Raw genomic sequence first — 25,807 nt, forward strand, 5'->3', positions numbered from 1 at the left:
GAACAACAGAGGTGGTGGTTTATCCAACAAGGTTCATCTGAAGTATCCTTAACAGTTATATTACACTGTTCCTGAATGTGATGTGCGAGTTAAAATCTACTTATAACAGAAACTTTTATTTTCTGTTGGTGATGACTTCCAATTGACCTTAGCAACCCTGCTACGAACGTCTCCGACAACAATATTCGAAGGACTCTGAGGAGGTTCTATTTTTCAAAAATATTAAAAAATAATGAATTTCTATTCGGTTACTTTCTTTGAAATGTCATTATTTTCACGTCACTTCCTCTGACGAAGGTCCGGTTCCTGCACTATTAAAAGCTTTCACAGTAACTACGTATTCTGTTCCTACGTTCAAACCTCGAATTGTTACTTCTTCTTCATCATCTTTGTCTGTTACGTCATCTGTCGTCACAGTCTCATAAGAGAATCTACTTGAAGAGTCCTTGACCTTATAGCTGACGTAGTAACCTTTCAGAACTCCGTTCCACTGGTGTCTAGGTGGACTCTAGATAAGTTGTTAACAATGTTAATCCAAAGTCACAACACTTACCTTACAAGATATTAACATTGTTAGTTCAATGTCACAATACTTACCTTCCAACTCACTAACAGTGTTCCTGAGTCCAGAGCCAAAACATTAACATCCACAGGTGACGCTTCTGGTTCTGTAAAATAGTTTACTCCATCATAATTCATTATAATTAACACATTGATGTGTAATTACGTTCATAATTTATTAAGATTAAACACATCTACATATTATGATAAGTCAAGATGTAATACATTTAAAATGGAGTGATAAAACACTCTAGGATACTTTACTTGTATAATTATCTTAATGAGTTACTGTATTACAGTAGGTGTTTGTAAAATAAGTTTGCATAGCTAAAGATAACTTGTAAAACAGATGAATCCACAAACATCTTTCTAAAATCGTACTTTACACAATTCTGTTATGTTAGAGAGATTTGTTTACAGTGATGTCAAGAAACCCACTTGTTGAGAAATTTATATGCAAAAACGGCTCGTTTGGGTTGAGAAAATATTTTACATAGAAAAGCGAACAACGTTTCGACCTTCTTCGGTCATCGTCAGGTAAACCTGCCGTTTTTGCATATAGATTTGTTTACAATAATAAAGATGAGACACCTACCTTCCTCCTGTGTAGTAAATTTAACAGGGTCAGAAGGTTCACTGAGTCCTATACTGTTCTCTGCCTGAATTTCTATTGTGTATTCTGTACCAGGAAGAAGATCTCGAAGCAACAGGTTTGTTTCACCAAAAGATAAAACTTGTTCTTTTAGTTTTTTCACTCCGAAATATCCTAAGAAAATAAACTTCGAATTATAGGGCATAATTGTATAAAACTATTATTTTATTAGCTTTTTGAGATCATTATGCTTCTAGAAACTTGTTCTGTCGTTCACACAGAACAAAGCTTAACGTATCATATCATACAAATGTCTGATATTATTTCACTGAATTTCGCATTATGATTATTATTAGTCCAATATTTATGAACAACTTTATATAGACACTGTTTACAATTAAATATGGTTTTATCGTTTTTTATAAACAAACAATTACTTCACATTATTTATTATTGTAATTTTAATTGTTGTTAAATTTGTGTTTAGATATAACACAACTCACTTGATGATTCCCAGAACCGAACAATGAACTGAGTGACTGCTGACAGTGTTGGTGATGACTTCCAACTGACTTTAGCAACTCTGCTACGAACGTCTCCGACAACAATATTGGAAGGACACTGAGGAGGTTCTATTTTTCAAAAATATTAAAAATAATGAATTTTTATTCGGTTACTTTCTTTGAAATGTTATTATTTTTATACTAACAGTTTACACAAAGATATGATACAATTTAGCATAGATATAAGATTTATGTAAATGTTACGTTATAGTTACTTTAAAAAAAATTAGTGACTAATTATGTTTTTTAGAATGTCTTACCTTTGTATGCTACAGTAACTGATATAAAATAAGGCTTACCATTCACAATCATCTTAATATTCCAGCTGTCGTTTCCGTATGAGTTCTCTACATAACACGTATAGAGGGCAGCATCTTGAGTTTGAACATTTCTGATGACGAGTAGAGTTAGTCCCAACCGATGTTTCTTTACTGTAAGTTTCATGCCTGTGGTGATACGGAAAACGTTAAGTTAAATAATCTTTTATATTATATTAGTAAATTATTTCGATATTTACATCAAACAATAAAAGTTAAATAATCCTACCGGTTCGACCAAGGTTCTAACAAGTGATTGTTTTTTAGCCAGCTCACTGCTAGAGGTCGCTCTCCCCTTACAATACATTGCACGCTCTTTGTATATCCTCGCTGCACAGTTACAACTTCACCTTTGCTCTCAATAAATGGAGGAACTGTCGAGAAATCAACATAACACCTGAAGCAATTACAAATTATGTATAAAACCTTCATAATTTTAAATAATCTAAACAACAATGTGTTGTAATATAAATGTTCATCCCTACAAGAGATAGTAATAGAATAAAGATTAATGAAGTATAATCTGTTCAAGCCACATTCATTATTAGAATGTTCGATACGATAAAGATCGAGTTATTCTTGTTTCAGTTATTTCAAATTTTAAGTTTATTTCTAATTATTTAAATAAAGTTGTTACTAGTATCAAGTAAAGATAAACTTAAAAATTACTTAAACAAGGTATTTCTATCAGACTTAATAATCTTTGAATACTCGGAGAGTTATTAAACAATAAGAAACGTTACCGTGGACAGATACGCGGACAGCTTTCTCCAACTTTTTTCCCATTCCGTTATCGGCCTGACACAGGTACGTTCCTGAATCTGTCTCCTTAAGGTCGTTAATCAACAGTGTTCCATTGTCCAACACTTTCAACTTGTAGCTCCTGGAAACAGGGGTCAAGGAGCCTGATGGATCTGAAGAATATAAGGGTTTGTAAATATTATTCCGTAAAGCCACCTAGATAACATGCTGTGAACTATTCCTTGTAGTAGGAACCATTATTAAAAGATGGAATAATAGGTTAATTGAACAGAAACTATTCCTAACACTCGCTCTAAGGATGTTAAAATATTTGTTTTAAATTTCAGGGCGATTGACACATTAGTATTATGCTGTTTACTCATTACCGATAAATACAGTCTACTAATTATTTATTGTTACAGAAATGTAAAATGTAAACTTAAATATAAGAAAAGAATTTTGTAATAACTAACTTTTTATTTTCCAGGCGACTCTAGGAACCGGATATCCCCCGACAGAACAACCAATCAACGTTCGTGTACCCAAAATAGCCTGGACATTATTTTCTGGTTGTTGTTTCCAGAAAGGTGGCGCTGTTCAGGAGAAAACTTGCGATGACTTGTAGAAAGTTTTAACAATGTGCAAGTAAAGGAAAATTATTTCGGTGACCAGATTATTGTTGTAAGTCGTAGGTAGATAAAGAATAACTGATTAAGAACAGAAAATATTTGTTTTAAAATCAAGATAAACATGAATGAATCAATTAATTCAGAGAAAGTTTCAACAGGAGAAATTACTTTTAACCATAACAGCAGCTGTAAAACTGTCAGATCTTGTGTAATTACTAGATACTTGGATAACGTTACCTCTAACAATCAGAGCAGCTGTAAAACTGTCAGATCCTGCTGAATTAGCGACTGTACAGGTGTAGTTGGCTACGTCTTCAGATTGGATACGTTGGATTCTTAAATTGCTTGAAAAGGTGTCTAGTCTTAAAACAGTAATTCGTTCGTTCGTTGATAGAGGTTTTCCATCTTTCTTCCAGCTAAAGGTAACTGGTAAATCTCCTTTCTTGAGATTACACACGATTTGTACTCTGGAACCCAACTCAATATCACTAGGAAACTCATCAGGTTGTAATATTGGTGGTTCTTTGGAAGAAATGTTGAGGAAACAAACATAGAAGATATTATTGTTAGTTCAAATTTTGAGTTAACAGATTAATATCATGTGGTAGCTGATGTAGTTGTGAGATCAAACTTCTCAGACATGGTAACTAGTTTAAAACTTGTGTTAATAGATTATTAATATATAGTAAATGATGTGGTTGTGATAACAAACTAAATAGAATATGGTAAGTAGCTTACAATTTGTGTTAACAGATTAATAACACATGGGGTTGATAAATGTGGTAATTGTCAACTGTACATATAAGCCAAATGAATTAACAATATTTTCGATTTTCTGTGTAAATGTTACATTACATTAAGTGTTTAGACAGGTTCTAATGTTTTCTTAGGTTTATTGTACGTTTCTATTAAATTAAAAATCTCGCTCAAATAAACCATCAGTGGAATGACAACGTATTAACAACGTTAATTTTAAACTTCTGTGTTGTATATCAGTTAGGATGGGTGTCTGTGTTTATTACATCCTGGTGGATTCCGAATTTTATTTTAACATAGAACCACCAACTTTACAACCTGGAGAATTTCCTAGTGACATTGAGCTGGGTTCGAGAGTACAAATCGTTTGTAATCTCAAGAAGGGAGATTTACCAGTTACTCTTACGTGGAAGAAAGATGGAAAACCTCTATCAACCAACGAACGAGTTACTGTATTAAGTTTTGATGCTTTTTTCTAGTGACTTAAGAATCCAAACAATTATTCCTGAAGACGTAGCCAACTACAGCTGTACAGCCACCAATTCAGCAGGATCTGACAGTTTTACATCTGCTCTGATCGTTAGAGGTAGTGTTACATGTTATAACTGAATGTAATTAAACAATATATAGATTTACAGCTGCTCTGATCTTTAGAGGTTATGTGATATAACACACTGTAATTAAACAAGATCTGACAGTAATGTTACCTCGAGTAAACTTTACTAATTTAACTGATGTTTGTAAGTTGTCTTCCTCTGATTTTTAAATGACTAAGTGAATATCGTGTATCACAAAAGTGGTTCATAATAGGATTCGCAAGGAATTCCACAAACCCTGATAGATCGTTCGGCAAAATAACATGTTAAACAGTAAAAATTCAATTCAAGCAACACTTAAACATTTAATGTTTATTTCTAAGCCTGTACACGTAAAAAGGAACAAAAATATGTATGTTTGACTCACTACGAAAATAAAATCTATTCAAACAAGTCCATTGATAATTATTCTATTTATTATTTTTCACTTGCCAGCCTACAAATAGAAATTTATTATATTGGCCCAAACCTTTATATAATGTTAAGTAAGGTAATGTGAATATCATATGGGTATGTAAAGTACGTGTTATATTCTATATTATTTTTACCTTAAAACATCATAATGTTAGTGTAGAACAGGGGTAAGTAACTTATTTTTCATAGTGGCCACAATTGTGGCTAATTAAAACAACGTTGGCCACAATATTAAAAAAAGAAATGTTAGTTTTATCAAAATAATCGCATTTCAAGTAACCTTCAATCTGAAAATTGATGGTTTTCATCAACAACTTTCGTGAAACTTGTCTTAATATCAAATATAAATATTTAATATAAATAATATAAATATAAATAAATAATAATAAAAATATAAAATAAAATGTACAATGGGCATCTTAGCTCTGCCTCTCAGTTTGTCAGTAAGCCGAGATGTATCTACACTTGAAAAAATCTAGCGTAGAAAATGTTGACTCGCACACCTGTGTAGATCCAAACATGGAAGATAATTTGGAAATTGCTATCTTTAAATTTGGAAGACACTCATTTATCATAATAGTAAGCTAAATCTCTCTGATAGAACATTTTTGTTTACCTTTTATGTGTTCTACACTTTGCAGGGTAAGCATCTCGTCTTCAAATCCACACTTATCCAAAGAGAAAAAAAAAATGTAATTTTCTAAGTCAAATTGAAGTGGATCATGCAAAAAATCAAATATTTTTTTAAAATTCGTAGAAACGTTATTCAAATTTTTAGATGGATTTTTTTATCCAGTTTGCATAGAGATCATCTGTAGTAACAGAGAAACCATAGTCCTTATTATTTTCTAGAAAACTATTCAACTTTGCAAAATGTATCAAATCATTTTTTGTAATTGTTCCACAAGGAGATTTATCTTTAATTGAAATTCATGAATAGACTGTGACTGCTCGCTTGTTATTTTACCTCTTCCCTGAAGCTTCGTATTAAAATTATCCAAGTGAGCCATCATGTTGCACAGAAAGTGCAAATCACACTGTCGTGACAAAGTTTCAATTTCAAAGAAATTTTCAATCTTACATTTTTCAACGAGGTACTCTTTCATTTGAGGAAATAAAGTTAATAGTTTCAAAACGTTTCATCTACTTCACCATCTTACATTTGCAAAATCAGTAAGATAATCAAAAGTACAGCCGTTGCTTTTCTTCAAAGACTAGACAAACTGTCGATGGATGTGAGAGCTTCCACTTCTAATATAATTCACAATTTTTACAACAATGTCCATGAAATTTTTCAACTCATCACTTTTAGGCATCTGAACACAAATTTTCCTGATGCAAAATGCAATGGAAAGGTGGTAATGTGGACTTCATATTATTTTCAAATAAATGCTGCTTCAAAAGAGAAACAAATCCTAATTTCGCCCTAGTTATGGCGGGAGCACCGTCTGTTGTGACAGAAACCAGTTTTTAAATAAAGTTTGAATAATTTTGACATTTCCAGGCCTGGCATGGCCAAGTGCGTAAGGCGTGCGACCTGTAATCTGAGGGTCGCGGGTTCGCGCCCGCGTCGCGCTAAGCATGCTCGCCCTCCCAGCCGTGGGGTGTATAATGTTACGGTCAATCCCACTATTCGTTGGTAAAAGAGTAGCCCAAGAGTTGGCGGTGGGTGGTGATGACTAGCTGCCTTCCCTCTAGTTTACACTGCTAAATTAGGGACGGCTAGCACATATAGCCCTCGAGTAGCTTTGTGCGAAATTCCAAAACAAACAAACAGACATTTCCAGAAGTGTTTCAAAGATGTTTTTGTACATGTTCGATCTCGTAATTCACATAGGCCATGCATTTCTTCCCTCACTTAAAGTTATGAAATTACATGTCGAACCCAAAATATCATTAACATCTGTTGACTTATCTAGTGATTAAGAAAAATACAAACGGTCTTTTAGTTGTTGAAGCAACTGATTTTATGTCTTTCGCTAACTCTAGCATTCTTCTGACAACTGTTCTTTGACTTAATTGTAAATTATTTACCATTTGAAGAATATCATCTTTTATTTTTGAATCATAATTCTCTAACAGAGTTTGACTACAATCACAATCATTATTCCTTTTACTAGTTATCAATTAATGTTGCTACCTACGACATTCCCGCAGTTTAAGAGTTAAATATTTTGTACATTTCTAACGATCCTTGTTTCAACGTTTTTAGATTCCCAGTTTATTACTTATCTTGTGTGGTTAATCATTTTATATTTACACACCACTAAAAATAATATTCTGGTTACTGATATAATTTTTTACAGTCATGTTACCAAAAAACAGTTCTTCGTCATAAATTTAGTTTCCTTTTCAATAGCGCCACCATTCTGGAAACAACAACCAGAGAACACTGTCCAGGCTATTTTTGGTACCCGAACGTTGATTGCTTGTTCTGTCGGAGGGTATCCTGCTCCTGGAGTCACCTGGAAAATAAAAAGTTAGTTATTACAAAATTCTGTTCTATATTTAACTTTACAATTTATATTTGTGTAAGAATAAATAATAAGTAGACTGTAATTAGCGGTAATTAATAAACAACATAATACTAATGTGTCTATTGTTCTGAAATATAAAACCAATATTTTAACTTCTTAGAACGACTGTTGGGAATCGTTTCTGAATAATTAAATAACACATTATCCATGTTTTAATAACTGTTCCTGCTACAATTTAAAGTAACAATTTACAAAATATTATCTAGGTGGCTTGACACAATAACTGATAAAAACTACCAATATTCTTCAGGTCCTTCAGGCTCCTTGACACCTATCTCCAGGAGCTACAAGATGAATGTGTTGGACAACGGAACACTGCTGATAAACGACGTTAAGGAGACAGATTCAGGAACTTACCTGTGTCAGGCTGAAAACGGAGTGGGAGAAAAGTTGGAGAAAGCTGTCCGTCTGTCTGTCCACGGTAACAATTATTGTTTAATAACTCCGAGTATTCAAAGATTAAGTCTGATGGAAATACTTTGTTAAAGTAACTGTAAGTCTATTGTTAGTTCATATTAGTAATAACTTTATTTAAATTATTAGAAATAATCTTAGTTTGAAATGATTGAAACAAAAATAACTATAGATCTTTATATCGTATCGAACATTTATATTACTAAACATTGTTTTGTAGTTTATTGAAAATTATGAATGTTTTATAGATAACCTGTAATTGACTTAGGTGTTATGTGGTTTGTCGACAGTGCCTCCATCGATTGAGAGCTATAGTGAAGTTGTAACTGTACAGCAAGGGTACACAAAGAGTGTACGATGTATTGTAAGGGGAGAGCGTCCTCTACTGGTCAGATGGCTAAAGAACAATGACGAATTAGAACCTTGGTCGAACCGGTAAGATTATTCAGTTTTTAATGTTTGACGTAAATATCGAAATAGTTTAATAATATAATGAAAAAGCTCAATGAACTTAACGTTTTCTGTACCACCACAGTCACGAAACTTACAGTAAAGAAACTCCAGTTGGGACTAACTCTACTCTCGTCATCAGAAATATTCAAACTCAAGATGCTGCCCTCTATACGTGTTCTGTAGAGAACTCATACGGAAACGACAGCTGGAGTATTAAGATGATTGTGAATGGTAAGGTTTACTTTATATAGTGTAAGTACATCAGTTAATGTGCTATAAAAATGTAAAGCGTTCAAAACAAAATCAGCGACTAACCCTAATTTAGTTGTGTAAATATTGTGATTGTGAGTCTAAACAGTAATGTTTGGTTATGTGTATCAAATACCTATTGGTATATACGTGGCATTTACTTAAAGGTTAATTATATCAATTTAATCTTCGTCGTATCTTTATGTTAACTGTTAATATAAAGACAGTGCATGAATAATAACCAAATAAACATTTATTTTGGAAAACAGAACCACCTCAGAGTCCTTCGAATATTGCTGTTGGAGACGTTCGTAGCAGGGTCGCTAAGGTCAGTTGGAAGTCATCACCAACACTGTCAGCAGTCACTCAGTTCATTGTTCGGTTCTGGAAATCATCAAGTAAGTTGTGTTATATCTAAACACAAATTTAACAACAATTAAAATTACAATAATAAATAATGTGAAGTAATTGTTTGTTAAAAAGTAAGTGGTAAAACAATGCTTACATAAAGTTATACATAAATACCAGACTAATAAAAATCACAGTAAAATAATATAACACATTTGTATGCCACGATACGTTAAGTTTTTTTTCTGTGTGAATAAAAGAACAAGTTTCTAGAAACATAATGATCATCACTAAAAGCTACAAAAATGATAATTTTACACGATTATCGCCTATAATTCAAAGTTTATTTTCTTAGAATATTTCGGAGTGAAAAAACTAAAAGAACAAGTTTTATCCTTTGGTGAAACGAGCCTGTTGCTTCGAGATCTTCGTCCTGGTACAGAATACACTGTAGAGATTCAGGCAGAAAACAGTATAGGACTCAGTGAACCTTCTGATCCTGTTAGGTTTACTACACAGGAGGAAGGTAGGTGTCTCATCTTTATTAGTGTTAACAAACAATATAATAGAATTTTTAAAGTACGATCTTAGAAAGATGCTTGTAGATTCATCTGTTTTATAAGTACAGTATCTTAAGCTATACAAATATCTAATAGAGTAATTCTTTAAGATAATCATAGAATTAAAGTATCCTAAAAGTGTTTTATCACTTCATTTTAAATATATTACATCTTGGCTTACCATAATATGTAGATTTGTTAAGTCTTAATAAATTATGAACGTAATTACCCATCACTGTGGTAATTATAAAGAATTATTTTACAGAACCAGGAGCGTCACCTGTGGATGTTAATGTTTTGGCTCTGGACTCAGGAACACTGTTAGTAAGTTGGAAGGTAATTGTTGTGACTTAGAACTAACACTGTTAGTAAGTTGAAAGGTAAGTGTTGTGACTTAGAACTAACACTGTTAGTAAGTTGTATGGTAAGTGTTCTGACTGAGAACTAACATCGTTAACAACTTGTCTAGAGTCCACCCAAAGACCAGTGGAACGGAGTTCTGAAAGGTTACTACGTCAGCTACAAGGTCAAGGACTCTTCAAGTAGATTCTCTTATGAGACTGTGACGACAGATGACGTCACTGACAAAGATGAAGAAGAAGTTACAATTGAGGTTTGAACGTAGGAACGGAATATGTAGTGACTGTGAAAGCTTTTAATAGTGCAGGAACCGGACCTTCGTCAGAGGAAATGACGTGTGCCACACTCCGGGGAGGTTCGTCAAATATTACAGAAGATTGCATAATGTAGATTACTTGTTTCTGTGTAAAACTGATACATAAAAATCAAAGAATTATTTTGTCTTTATATGAATAATTTGTTACAAACTGACAGCTGATAAACAAATATGGTTCTTGTTCAGATCCACCATCAGCTCCTAACGTAAGACTAATCGGTGTGGACACTGACTCATTGACCCTGGACTGGAGAAACCCACCCGAAGAAGGACCTGTTTTACGTAAGTCAGTTTTCAAACATCTGATAAGTTATGAAAATCATTATATTTTACAAACTTAATGACCGTTAATCTAATATCCACTCAACATGGTGTGTTAAATCTGGTTAAGTTAGTCCAGTTTTACTGTTTAGAATACGTACTGGAGTTACAAAAAAATGGGATGAAGAAACACCAGCGCAACCTACCGGGATCTATCAGTAGCTACAAAGTAACCCACCTACAGGCAGGATCTCGGTATGAACTTAGACTGGCAGCTTACAACAAGTTTGGAAGAGGAAGTGCGTCGTCTCCTGTTGTAGCTTTTACTGAAGCTCTTGGTAAGTTCAAAGATTTAAACCAACAGAGATACGGGTATGAACATAAGACAGGCTTAAACTGTTAGGTGTTGGTTAGTGAATGTGGATCGTGTTATGTAAATATATTTTTTAAATTATTCCAGTAAACGTTAGTTATATCTGTTTTTCTTGGTAAACTGAAACCAAAAGCTGTTTTCTGTTTACAGGAGTTAAATCAGCTCAGGAAACAGAAGACGGACCTTTCTATATCCGGTTATATTTCATAATTCCTGTTGCCGTTTCCCTCACTGTTATTGTTTGTGCTGTGGTAGTTGCTTGGGCTTGTCTGAAGAAGGAACACATAGTGGAAAGTAAGTAAATCAGTCGTTACGTTATCTTATGTTGTCGTAATGGTCGTTTATTTTAACCCTTCATCTTAGATACGTAATTCAAGTTTTTCAGACACTTGTCATCTGTAGCTAAACCACTGAAGTATGATAAGTTGATGATGAACTAAAATATTTTACAATTGTAGCATTTTGATTGAAATGGACGCAAAAATTATAGATTTCTTCTACGTACAGAAAATCAACCAATATACGTAGCTTATGGGTACAGATCATCTTACGAACCTTCCACAACCATACAAGGAACACTAAAGACACGTGAGAGTCGGGCACTTGAAAATGGATATGACATTCCATGGGACGTTTCAGGACACAGAAGAAGTGGGGTAAAGTAACCAATAAAATTTTCTGTTATAAGTAGATTTTAACTCGCACATCACATTCAGGAACAGTGTGATATAACTGTCATGGTTACTTCAGATGAACCTTGTTGGATAAACCACCACCTCTGTTGTTCAGTAGCATTACTTTGGTTAATAACTCGAGGTAAGTGATATTATTTATACATCATAACATATGGATATACACGATAGTTTCCATATTCTCTTGGGTAAATAACCGAATAAAATGAAAATGTAGTAAAGTAAATTGTTCGGATTTTTTAAGGGACATCTTTCAAATGCTACAAAAGCTTCCACATTTTATCATTTAGTCATGTACTGAACATTATTAAATATGTCAGAACTAACTTTAGTATATTGATTAATGACGCATATTTACATTAATTTAATATTAGCTGTTATTAGTGAATATATCCTTTAAATTAGCTAGTGAAATATGCAATTGAATATTGCTCTAATTAATATAAATTTTGGATTATAGATTTTAATTTTATTTACCTTGAAGACGTATAGTAAAACGAAGTTCACAATATCTTGAGAACTATTCATTAAAACTAAATTTACTAAACTTTAAGTCGCGTATTTCTCAACTGTGCTAATATTTCACAGAATGAAGAGATATCATGACATGTTATACGTTGTTTGATTGTTCTACATGCTCTGATGGTTACTTTATATTCATATAGAAAGTTTCATGTGAATTATACCAAATATATGAACGGTTTGTATTGATGCTTTTAATTATAGAGAACTTGAATTTTTAGGTGTAAAATTTTTGTTTTTCTCTATTCAGACAAGTGACGGAAACTACACAAAACTGAAGCAGTTTAACCCTAATCTGTAGAAGATATTCAGGAAAGTTGAGTGACGTCACTTCCTTCAATACGGACCAGTGACGTCGCACTGTATGAAAGAATTAAATTTCATTTTGAACACTGCGTTTCTTACTCATGTATATTGGTATTATGTTTGATGTGTTTATGTAAGTACATGTTTGCTTAATGTTTATCAGCGAGTTGATTGTAACAGAAAATATGTAACTTATGAAACGTGGATGTCACATTTAGATATTTGACATTTATCTGGTTCATTTTGTTGAAATCATGATGTATAAGATATGTTGATTTAGTAAACTACAAGCTGTAATTATCTGTATCCCATGAACTACAACTTCTATTATCTGTATTTTAGAATGACCATGTTTGAATGATTTATTAAAACAATAATTCCTGTGTTCAAATGCCTAATTTGACTATTTGTATTAAATTATCTAATTTTCTAAAATAAAAATATCTATAACATCGTTCAATTTAAATGTTTTTGTTATAGAATATATTGTTTATTTATTCTTGTGAATATACTAAACAGTAATAAAACAACGTTATGTTCTATTTTTAATGTTGTGTGTTCGTGTATTTAAATATTCTTGTGCTGTTACATATTTTCGATCTTATTAAGAACTGATACTTAACTTGATTTCCAATCAAGTAATGGAAACTATACGTACCTGAAACACGTTAACCCTTACACTAAGATGATACCTGGTAATGTTCAGTGACGTCACTTTGAATAGAAGCTTTAAATATGAACTTTCTATTAAGTTCACCCGTTAAAAGAAAAATATGAACCAAATAGCACAAGAATCAATACAAAATTCGAAACAGAAATCCACAGAAAAATCACCCATAGTGGATTATACATTCCCTGGAACACAGCACATGAAACAAAACAAAAACTCAACATATTTAGAAACCAAAAAAGACACAGCCATAAAACTACGCTCTGTCGATAAAAGTTACAAAATAAAACGACACTTCATCAACATCAACTAATTCCCTCCAATAACCTTTGAAAAAATTCAATACACACACCTGCAACAATAAACAACAAAACCTGACACTGCTACACACCATATATTCTCGACATCAGCGAAAAATAACCAAGATTTAAATAAAAACTTATAATAAAACACAACATTCCAGTAAACACCAAATTTATTCAAAAATCAAGTACAAAACTAAAGTTCATACTATGTAAAAATTACACTGACAAACACAACACCAACATACATGACTTCTATATTGGAGAAACAAGCAGAAAAATGGAAACCGGGTTCAAGGAATATATATAAAAAAAACGCACACACTTTCACAGGTTTTTGAACACCACAAATCAAATACACACAACACAACCATAGAAAATACCCAAATACTAAGTAGGGAAACAAATATAAACAAACGCAAAATCAAAGAAGCTCTGCTTATACAACTAAAACCAAAATTAAACCAATATAGAGAAACACATTTATACCTATACTAAATAATAACGTAACTCAGGGATGGACAACTCCATGGCCATAATTGGCCAGCCTGAATTTAGGAATCAACTTTTTTCATTTATTTTTATCGCAAATTTGGCAAACAGCACAACCCCACGTCATCTTTAATGTCATGCGCTTCATCATTGCCACATACTCGGCCCATTCTGTAACTTCAGTATGGTTTAGATGCGTGTTATTGAGTGTGCGTTTTGCAGGCGCTTGCAAACATATTTTATTGTGCAACTTTCAAGTGTTTAAATATATTTTGTTTTTAATCCCACAATATGGATAAGTGGATAATTCAAAAACAAAAGAATCCAGATGATGGTGAACACTCAGAAAATAAAGACAACCTAATTGGTTCTGTCATTACTGATGAAAATAGAATGATGTGTGACTTGAATAACGTAAAACAAGAATTTAATGTAAGTTGAGAGTTGAAGTTTACAGTGATTGAAGTAAATAATAAATCAGTGTGTCTTTTGTGTAACAAAGTGTTTAGGAATAATAAAGTATACAACTTTAAGCAACAGTTTAACAATTTTCACAAATAATTTGGTGTGAAATTTTCAGTTGATAGCAAAAATCGGATGAATGAAATTAGCCTTCTGAAAGAACAACTTCATGAACAAAAGGGAGGCTTACAAAGATTTTTAAGAACGATAGAATAGCTAGTTACGTTAGCTAGCGATAAAGTAGCTTGGATTCTAGCTAAAAAGAAACAAATCATTTTCTGATGCTGAACTAGTAAAAGAAATACTGGTTGTAGTCATTGAAACTCTGTTGGAGAATTATAATTCAAAAATAAAAGATAATATTCTTCAAAAGGTAAATAATTTGCAATTAACTCGAAAAACAATTGTCCGTACAATGCTAGAGTTAGCGAAATACATAGAAAATAAGTTGCTTCAACAATTAAAGACTGTATTTTTCTTTAGCACTAGATGAGTCAACACACGTTAGTGACACTGCACAATTGATATTTCGGGTTCGATGTGTATCTTCAGATCTTGAAGTGAGGGAAGAAATGCATGGCCTTTGTGGATTACGAGATCGAACATGTAGAAAAAACACGATATATGATTGACACATAATAACACATAATTATTATTATTATTATTATTATTTAATATTTATTATTATTATTATTATTTAATATTTATTATTATTATTATTATTTAATATTTATTATTATTATTATTATTATTTAATATTTATTATTATTATTATTAATTAATATTTATTATTATTATTTAATATTTATTATTATTATTATTATTATTTAATATTTATTATTATTATTATTAATTAATATTTATTATTATTATTTAATATTTATTATTATTATTATTGTTTATTATTTAATATTTATTATTATTATTATTAATTAATATTTATTATTATTATTTTAATATTTATTATTATTATTATTTAATATTTATTATTATTATTTAATATTTATTATTATTATTATTATTTAATATTTATTATTATTATTATTTAATATTTTATTATTATTATATTATTTAATATTTATTATTATTATTATTATTATTAATTAATATTTATTATTATTATTATTTATTATTATTATTATTTAATATTTATTATTATTATTTAATATTTATTATTATTATTATTATTTAATTATTTATTATTATGTTATTAATTAATATTTATTATTATTATTAATTTATTTATTATTATTATTTATTTATTATTATTATTATTATTATTATTATTATTATTTAATATTTTTATTATTATTATTATTATTTATTAATATTTATTATTATTATTTAATTATTATTTTATTATTATTATTTAATATTTATTATTATTATTATTTTTATTTTTATTATTATTATTAATAAATTAATTATTTATTATTATTATTATTATTATTGATTATTTATTTTATTATTATTATTTTATTAATATTTATTATTATTATTATTATTATTATTATTATATTAATATTATTATTATTATTGAATATTTATTATTATTATTGAATATTTTTATTATTATTATTGAATATTTATTATTATTATTATTGAATATTTATTATTATTATTATTATTAATTAATATTTATTATTATTATTTTAATATTTATTATTATTATTATTATTATTATTTTATTATTATTATTATTATTATTATTGAATATTATTATTATTTAATATCTATTATTATTATTATTATTATGGAATATTATTATTAGTATTGAATATTTATTATTATTATTGAATATTTATTATTATTATTATTGAATATTTATTATTATTATTTAATATTTATTATTATTATTGAATATTTATTATTATTATTGAATATTTATTATTATTATTGAATATTTATTATTATTATGGTTGAATATTTATTATTATTATTATTGAATATTTATTATTATTATTTAATATTTATTATTATTATTTAATATTTATTATTATTATTTATTATTTATTATTATTATTATTATTATTTAATATTTGTTATTATTATTATTATTATTTAATATTTATTATTATTATTATTATTATTTAATATTTATTATTAGTATTGAATATTTATTATTATTATTTAATATCTATTATTATTATTATTATTGAATATTTATTATTATTATTGAATATTTATATGAATGGATTAACGAGATTCCCACTGTCCCTATCTACTATCATTAATATTTATTATTATTATTATTATTAATTAATTAATATTTATTATTATTATTATTAATTAATATTTATTATTATTATTATTAATTAATATTTATTATTATTATTATTATTAATAAATTATAATTAATTAATTATTATTAATTAATATTTATTATTATCATTTGATATTTATTATTATTATTATTTTTAATGTATTTATTTATTTATTTTTATATTTAAAATATAAATTAACTAGGGAGAGATATTTAGGACTAGCTTCATCATGTATGAGGTACCTGTCTAGAATAGTAATTCGTTTTTCATCCGATTCTTATTAAAGTATATTATTGTACTATGTAGGAGTCTATCTGGTATGGTTGGTATGTTCGAATATTTGCGAATGAATTGAGATGATATAGTTCTTGGAACTCTGTATGCAGTTGTGAGGAGTGTGTTTTGGATTGTTTGTAGTTTGGTTTTAATTGTTTTATCACTGCATAATCTATTACTGGTCTAATATATATTTTATAGATTTTTAGTATGTTATCTGTAGATGCTCCACTGTTTTTACCAGTTAGACTCCTAGCATAGTTAGTTCTTCGCCAGACTTTATTCTTAATTTCGTTCACATGATTGATCCAAGTTAGTTTTGAATCATAGGTCAAACCTAAAAATTTTGCCGATATTGCAGTCTGAAGAGGTGTGCCATTCATATATAATTCTGGCTGTTGTTTATTTGTGTTTTGTTAATTTCGTAAAGACTACGGGTTGTGTTTTTTGCTGTGTTTATTTTTATTCTGTATTTTTGACAGTATTCACTTATTCTATTAAGTTGCGGTTGTATGTTAGTGGTTGCGGCACATTTCCAGATTGCCACATCATCTGCGAACTGTGAAGAGAATCCATGATTTGGATCCCTCAGTGGCATATTGTTTACATACATGATGAAGAGTATTGGGCTAACCACCCCTCCCTGAGGGACACCAGCTTTAGGAGTAAAGTATTCAGAAAATGTACCCTCAATATTTACTCTACACTTTCTATTTTCCAAAAAGTTAGATAACCAGCGAATAATTCCTCACGGTAGTTCCATTTCATTCATTCGGAACCTTAAACCATCGTGCCATACAGTGTCGAATGCTTTCTCGATATCAAGGAAGCAAGCGACAGTACATTATTTTTTCAATGAAGCTATCTATTATAGTTTCGGTTGATCTGATTAGGTGATCTGTCGTTTGTCTAAATTTCCTGAATCCATTTTGTTCTTTTGGTAATTTTGATGTTATCTCTAAGAATGTGGAGAGTCTATAACTGATTATTTTTTCGAAAATTTTGCCTACACAGTTGGTCAGGCTGATTGGCCGGTAGCTATTAGGTTTATTTACTGGCTTTCCTTCCTTATGGCACATTAATATATTAGCAAGCTTCCAAGAAACTGGGATGTATCCTGAGGGTAGAGATAGGTTAAAAAGTGATTTTAGGTGGTCAAACTATATCGGAGCGCTCTTTTTTAGAAGGATAGCTTGTATTTCATCTTCACCTGGAGATTTGTCTTTTGTGTTTTTTTATTGCTTTGAGTAATTCTTGAAGGGATATTTCATTTGTTAGTAACGTATTTGCATAATCTGTGTTCGGTCTTGTGTTTGTCTCAGTTATGTTTATTGGAAAAATTGGTTCAAATTGTTGTTTATTGTTTAATATGTGATTAGTGACTTTATTTTAGAAATATGTATCCATATTTGAATCATTGTGAGTTTTAAAAGTATTTTGAAGTTGATCTTTGAAAGCTTGGGCTATTTCTTTATTTGTGTGTGCTATTGTATTATTATGTTCGAGTGCAGGATATTTCTTTGGGACTGTATTATCATTGATGAGTCTTTTAAGGTGTGACCAGAATTTTTTTCGGGTCAGTTTTATCATTTAGTTTTGAGCAGTAGTTGTTCCATTTATCTTGTTTTTGTTGTTTTATTTGTGTTCCGATGTGATTTCTTATATTGTTTATTTGCGTTTTTATTTCTCTGTTTCTTGTTATCATGCACTGTCTTCTTAATCGTCTTCGTTTTTTGATTAAGACGATTATTTCTGTGGTGGGTTTCCATGTGTTGTTTGTTGTTTTATGGTGTTGTTTTGATATTGTTTCCATTCCTTGGCTGCTTTCTGAAGGCACTCCATTGTTGTTTGACAGTAGTTATCCATTTCAATATGGATTTTAACTTCTTTTATAACTTTATTAGGTGATAGATTGTCTAATTCCTGTTTGTAATCTTGCCAATTTTCTTTTCTGTAATTAAATGTTTCTTTCTTAAGGGTTATATTTTTATGGGGGCGAGATCGAAGACGCAATAAATTGGTAGGTGATCACTATCATCTTTTCCCACTTGGAATTTTATTAGTTTTTGGCTCAGATTATATGTACACATGCACAGGTCTACTAAGTCACTGGAGTTAGTGGAATACGCTATGTGTGTAGGGGTGGTATCATTTAATAAGACTATGAATCATCTATCAATTGTAAGAGGCTTCTACCATTGTTGTTTGAGCTCCATCATCCAAAGTTAACACATTTTTACTATTTAAGTCACCAATAACTATAGAGTTTTGGTTGTGGGAAAAGATGTTGTTGAGTAATGCTATATCTAGTTGTTTATTTGGTGAGCAGTAAATCCCTGCTACAGTTACTTTTGTTTTGTTTCTTTGCAGGATATCGATTGTAACATGTTCGTTGTTACAACCTCAATGTAATTTTTATAACTGATAGTTCCATTTTGTAGAGCAGCATAATGCCTCTATTTTCATCATTTTTGTTTATTCTGTCTTTCCTTATTGTTGTATAATTTGGTATTTTAAATTTATTGTTATTGTATATCAGAGTTTCGCTTACTATTATAATATGTTATTGTAAGAAATAGACTGAAGCAGCTGGGGTTCGAACTTTCAGCCATTTCCACACTCACCCACATTGCCGTGAGGCCACAGTTTTTGTTGCACGAACATATCAGTGTTAAGCGTCACTTTTACCATAGATGTTACATTAATTGTGTGTGTGTGTGTGTTTTCTTTTAACAAATCCAGATCGGGCTCTCTGCTGAGCCCACCTAGGGGAATCGAACCCCTAATTTTAGCGTTGTAAATCCGTAGACGTACTAGCGGGGGCCTGTTACGTTCAGTATAAGCTTTACCATTCTTTCTCTGCTTCCTTAACTTGTTTAATTCTTGTTAGAAACTTCTTATGGATACAATAAATATAACAGAATTTCTAAACCAACACTATGTACATTATTTTCAGAAAAAAATATTGTTTATAGAATTTACACTGCGACAAAAGGTTTCCTTGTAAACACAAGAAAACAACGCCACTTAATGTTTCCACTAAGAAAATATAAAATATTATGTCATTAATGTATAAAAACCATTCTGTGTTGTTTGTAATTTACATATATATCTAAACTGTTATTTAAACAGCACCAAACACATTATAGTGACTGTAAACAAGAAAATTAAACATAGCTCACGAATAAAAACTAACAGTGTTAGGATAAAGATAGAATGTAAATATTTTAAGATAAATCAACAGAGACAAGGAAGAATTATTAATATATAAATGTTTCCCAAGTTATCAATTTAATTGTACCATTCTTCCTTCACTTCTGTAACTTGTTCATTTTTGGTTAGGAACTTCTTACAGTTATAGTAAACACTGATTACATTGTACTAAAAGTTAGACACTGACAGAGTGTAGCATAACACTCATAAATGCAATCACATTGTTTCTCTTCATTTCCTTCAAGTATTATTTAGATCGTACTGGACGACCTACAAGAGTAAGGTCAATAGAGCCATCTAGTCTCTTGTTATTTTAATAAAAAGTAGTAGTTTGTCCACAAGTGGTAAAATTAATTTCACAGTTTCTATTGTCATCTTCAAGGCGATTGTCATAAATTTCTTCTTACAGAGTTTCGTGCTATTTACCATGTTCCACAGATAAATAACGTTTATCTGGTAAACATCACATATCATTACACCGTATTACCAGACACCTAGTTATTTCTTCTTAATACAATAGTTTGTGATTTTTATCGTAGTTCAAGTTTTTTAGATGTGAGAGGATCAGGTCCCCTTTTTCTCCTCCTTGAGAACCTGAGAAAACCATACTTACATTGACTGATTTCAAAGCAATGTTCATGTAGGGGTCACCAGTTACATTAATGTGTAATGTACACCATTACTTATGTTCGATATTACATAGTTCCATACTTAATAAACAGTTTAGTATGTTACACACACTTTTCACTAGTTATAATCTCATTTGAATAACATTTTAAATGTTTCAACTTAATCTGAAACTAATGTGGTTTAATCAGTCCAGTATTAGAGGGCCTGATTAACTCTTTCTTTCTAAAATAAATGTTAAATGGCAACAGGTGCTTAGATCTATTTACATCACGTATGTATTAATTATAATTTAAACACAGTAGGTCGTTTTATGACAACATTTCATAAATTAATTTAAGGAATTAAACCAGAGTCTATCAGAGATAGTTTTATGTAATGAACATGTAATGAATTTGGATGGTGTGTTACGTGTGCTACTATAAATAATGATTTTTGCATTGTGTGTAATTTATTTAACTGTTTAGGTGTTATGTTTAACGATACTGGACATAAGTGTTCTAAGACAGGGTGTATGTATGTTTTGTATATTTTGATAACGTTATCTCCTATGATTCCGTGCTTTTTGTACCTTAGACTTCTTTCAGGACAAATGTCCATGTAGGTTTCCATATCAACATCTTGCGTTACGTATAAGATATCTAATGTTGGTTTTAAAACGTCTTTCACTTAAACGAACGGTTAGGTATATACTTACAACACATTTTTCACTTGTTCTGGACTAACATAAAAACGTTGTACATATAAAAACCCTTTTGTATCTGAGATCGGCTGGTATGGGTATTAACACTTTTACTAATAAAGCAGAGAACAACGTTTCGACCTTCCTAGATCCTTTTTAAGACAACAAAGAGAGAGAGTGCACCGAACAATACCGGACACGTCTCAGGAACGAGAGTATAAACGGTTACGTCATTGTAGGTGGCGTTGTAGATACGTGTAAGGTTATTAATTCGTATAGGTATAAAAGGGTTTCTTTATATTTGTTTTAGTTGTTTAAGTAAGGCTTCTTTAATTTTGTGTTTATTTCCCTTCTTAGTATTTGGGTGTTTTCTATGGTTATGTTGTGTTTATTTGATTCGTAGTATTCTAAAACGTGGACAGGATTGTCTTTTGTATTCTTTGAATCTGGTTTCCATTTTTCTTCTTGTTTCTCTAATATAGAAGTCGTGACTGTTGTTGTATTGTATTTTATACATAATGTTGGTGTTGTGTTTCTCAGTGTAGTTTTTACATAGTATGGACTTTAGTTTCGTACCTGGTTTTTGAATATATTTGGTGTTTACTAGAATGTTGTTTTTTTGTAATAAGTTTTTATCCAAATGTTGGTTACTTTTTCGCTGATGTCGGGAAAATATGGTATGTAGCAGTGTAAGGTTTTGTAGTTTCTTGTGTCTTAGGATTTATTATTGTTTGTTGTCGATTGTGTTGTTAGTCTCTATGTGTGCGTGTAATTTTTTCAACGGATATTGGAAGAAATTTGTTGATGTTGATGAAGTGTTGTTTTATTTTATTGATTTCGTCGTTAATTTTATCAGGTGAACATAGTTTTGTGGCTGTGTTTATTTGGTTTCTTAATACGTTGAGTTTTTGTTTTGTTTCATGTGCTGAGTCCCAGGGAATGTATAATCCACTACGGGTGATTCTTCTGTGGATTTCTGTTTTCAATTGTGTATCGGTTCTTGTGATATTGAAGTTGAAAAATACTATTTGGTTATTTTTACATGAAAAATGTCAGTGCTAATTACGAGAATAAATTAAGGGGCCATTTGTGATAACTGGTGGATAATTTAATACAAATAGATAAATTTGTTATTTGAACACAGGAATTATTGTTTCAACAAATCAATCAAATACGGCCATTATTCTTTTAATAAATCATTTAAACACGGCCATTGTGGAATACAGATAACAGAAGTAGTAGTAGCTATAATGTAAACACAGTAGGTCGTTTTTTTGATAAGTTTTCATAATTGATTATGTTAATTAAACCAGAGTCTATCGGCGATAGTTTCCATGTAATGAACTTGTCATGAATTTAATTTGGATGGTGGGTTACATGTGCTTTTATAAATAATTAGTTTTGTATTGTGTGTAATTTATTTAACTGTTTAGGTGCTATATTTAACCATACTGGTCATACGTGTTCTATGTATGTTTTGTATATTTTGATAATGTTATCTGCTATGGTTCCATGCTTTTATCACCTTTGATTTCTTAAATAATTTATTTGTTTCCAAATTGTTGTTAATATAGTTCCTTTTCTTCTTATTTTTGAGAGTTTGGTCTCATAGTCCAGGGAGGCTCTGGTTCACTTTGAGTGTTCATTATAATACTACAGGAGGGTCGGAGTAAATCACACTTGTTCCGACCCCTTCCAGGACAAATGTCCATGTAGGTTTCCAGATTAAAATCTTCTGTTGCGTATAACTTCTCTAATGTTCGTTTTGAAACGTCTTTCACTTAAACGAACGGTTTGGTAAACACAAACAACACATTTTTCACTGTTTCTTGACTAACATAAAACATTTTACCAGGTCATCCCTTAAGTAATGCCCGATTTTTGGTTCAGAACAAATGAAGGATTTCAAACGTCTTAATGTTATTTATCAATAATGTATGTTACATTATTATTAATTATTTCCTGCCAACGATTCACAGGCTTCTGAATGCCACTTCTATGAAATTCTTAGTGTTTGGAAGAAAAGAATGTAGAATGTATTCCAAGCTCTTTTCCATCAAGATAGTTCTGTAAACGTCAGAATAAATGGTAATCGGATGGGGCAAGGTCTGGAGAATAAGGAGGATGTGGATGAGTTTCCCAGTCTAGCTCTTTAATCTTTGCAGATGTGATCCTTGCTGTATGGAGCCGTGCATTATCCTGGTGTAACACAACACCTTCACGACTGATCAAAGCAGGCCTCTTTTCGTCCAGTACAACATTCAAATGCTGTAATGTTGACAATAGAAGTCAGAGTAATCGTTTCATTGAGTGGTAGAAACTCAAAGTGGATAACACCAACAATATTCCACCAAACGCTTAACAACTTTCCAAGGGTGGAGGTCTATTTAAAGCTTTGCTTTAGCCAGTTACCTGTACTGAGCCATTGTATGCGGAGCTTAAGATTTTTATAAAATATTCATTTTTCGTCTCCAGTCATTAACTTGTTTAAAAAATCTGTGTTACGTTCACGAGAGTGCAGAAAGTGTAAATGTCCACTCTTGCTCTAAGGTTGACTTCTGTCAAATTATGGGGGACCCATTTTCAAGGTTTTGACACCTTTCCAAGTTGTTGAACTGTTGAATGGATTGAATTAAGCTTTTGTACTGGTTCTTCAACTGTTACAGCACAATCTTTATCAAGTGCAGCCAGCAACAAGTCATCATTAATCTCAATAAGATGACCTGAACGTAGAGCATCACTCAAGCTGTAATCACCTGATCTGAACATCTGAAACCACCTTCAACGTTTTCTTTCATTGAGAGACTCTACACCATAAACACTATGAATGTTTTGTGTAGTGTCTGCTGCACTATTGCCTTTTTTAAGTTCATAAAGTATTATATGCCTAATATGCTCCTCAGACATATCCATCTTCATAAGGGTTTATTTGATTAATGATCTGAAAAAGTGGAGTTGGGTTACTTTCTTTAATTTGTCTGAACATTTTTATACACATCCTACTACATGTTTTACTCATTAAAGCCTTCTACAAAGACAGAAATGATGATGCACTTTCTATATTAAATTTTCGGACATTACTTACGAGATGACCTGATACATACAAAAAACCATTTTGTATTAATTATCACATTTGTCCAAAACTCTTGTGGGGTTTATAATCTTTTGATAGCCTTATTACGTGTTTATTTCTAAAATATATATTAACATCAAAGAGGTTCTTAGGCCTAATTCCATCATTTGTGCAATTGCCATCAAGTTCACACAATAGATCGTTGTTTTTTTCCACCAATTTTTTCTCAAAGTTAGAGAAATATGCAGAAGTTTCTGTTACAATTTGTATATTTGTGAATAAAACTTGATATACTGCGAGGAACTTTATATGATACAGTAATTATTCAGTTTTGTATTGATGATATTTTATTTGTATGTTTTAAGGGCTAAGTACAACTTTGCATACCCCGAGAACTCACTCTTGAATACAACGCCACACAGTGTTAAAGAAACGCCTTTAAATTTGCAATATATTATTCATTTGCAACAACTATTTTATTGTCTAGAGAAATAAACTAAAACGCGATACGCAAGTGCTACATGCGCTGCCGTCCCCAGTTTAGTTGTGTAAAACAAAAAAGAGGGCAACTACTCATCACTACCAACCACCGACGAATAATGGGATTGACCTTAACTTCATAACTCACCCACAGCTGAAAGGATGAGCATATTTGGTGTGTCGAGGATTCGAGCCCGCTATCCTCAGATTGCAAGTCGTGAGCTCTAACCAACTGGACCTGCTAGTCATAAAACTATTTATAACAAATATGTAATGATATTTCTATTACTAATAAACGCTGACATAAACATTATGTAATCATGTATTTATACCGACACAAGGAACACCAGAAAAAGTGAGTATGACACAGAAACTTCATATTAGAAGTTATAGTTTCTGTCCAAAGCGACGTCAGTGGAACAGAGTTACAGGAAAGACGTCACTGAATAATGCTAGGTAATATCTTAGTGTTAGGGTTAACTTGTTACAGTTTTGTTTAGTTTCCGTCACTTAACAGGAAATTAAAAAGTATCAGTTCTTAATAAGATCGAAAATATGTGACAGTACAAGAATATTTAAATACACGAACACACAACATTAAAAATAGAACATAACATTGTTTTATTACTGTTTAGTATATTCACAAGAATAAATAAACAATATATTCTATAACAAAAATGCTTAAATTGAACGATGTTATGGATAT

At 30.7% G+C, this 25,807-nt stretch overlaps 2 pseudogenes across 2 annotated transcripts; one reads left to right on the forward strand and one right to left on the reverse strand.

Moving 5' to 3' along the window:
* Positions 1–274: 274 nt before the first annotated feature.
* On the reverse strand, positions 275–3,947 carry LOC143251704 (cell adhesion molecule DSCAM-like; annotated as a pseudogene). The gene is made up of 9 exons (XR_013028642.1): positions 3,641–3,947; positions 3,248–3,367; positions 2,777–2,947; positions 2,263–2,407; positions 2,016–2,162; positions 1,657–1,785; positions 1,157–1,327; positions 598–668; positions 275–508 (listed from the first exon to the last, which is right to left on the reverse strand). The product of XR_013028642.1 is annotated as a cell adhesion molecule DSCAM-like (transcript).
* Positions 3,948–4,404: 457 nt separating this feature from the next.
* LOC143251705 (cell adhesion molecule DSCAM-like) lies at positions 4,405–13,101 on the forward strand (annotated as a pseudogene). The gene is made up of 14 exons (XR_013028643.1): positions 4,405–4,745; positions 7,529–7,648; positions 7,957–8,127; positions 8,411–8,555; positions 8,656–8,804; positions 9,092–9,220; positions 9,526–9,696; positions 9,996–10,066; positions 10,200–10,445; positions 10,593–10,688; positions 10,820–11,005; positions 11,191–11,334; positions 11,548–11,696; positions 12,505–13,101. The product of XR_013028643.1 is annotated as a cell adhesion molecule DSCAM-like (transcript).
* Positions 13,102–25,807: the final 12,706 nt, after the last annotated feature.

This window comes from Tachypleus tridentatus, chromosome 6 (genome assembly GCF_004210375.1).
Source record: "Tachypleus tridentatus isolate NWPU-2018 chromosome 6, ASM421037v1, whole genome shotgun sequence".
Taxonomy (NCBI): domain Eukaryota; kingdom Metazoa; phylum Arthropoda; class Merostomata; order Xiphosura; family Limulidae; genus Tachypleus; species Tachypleus tridentatus.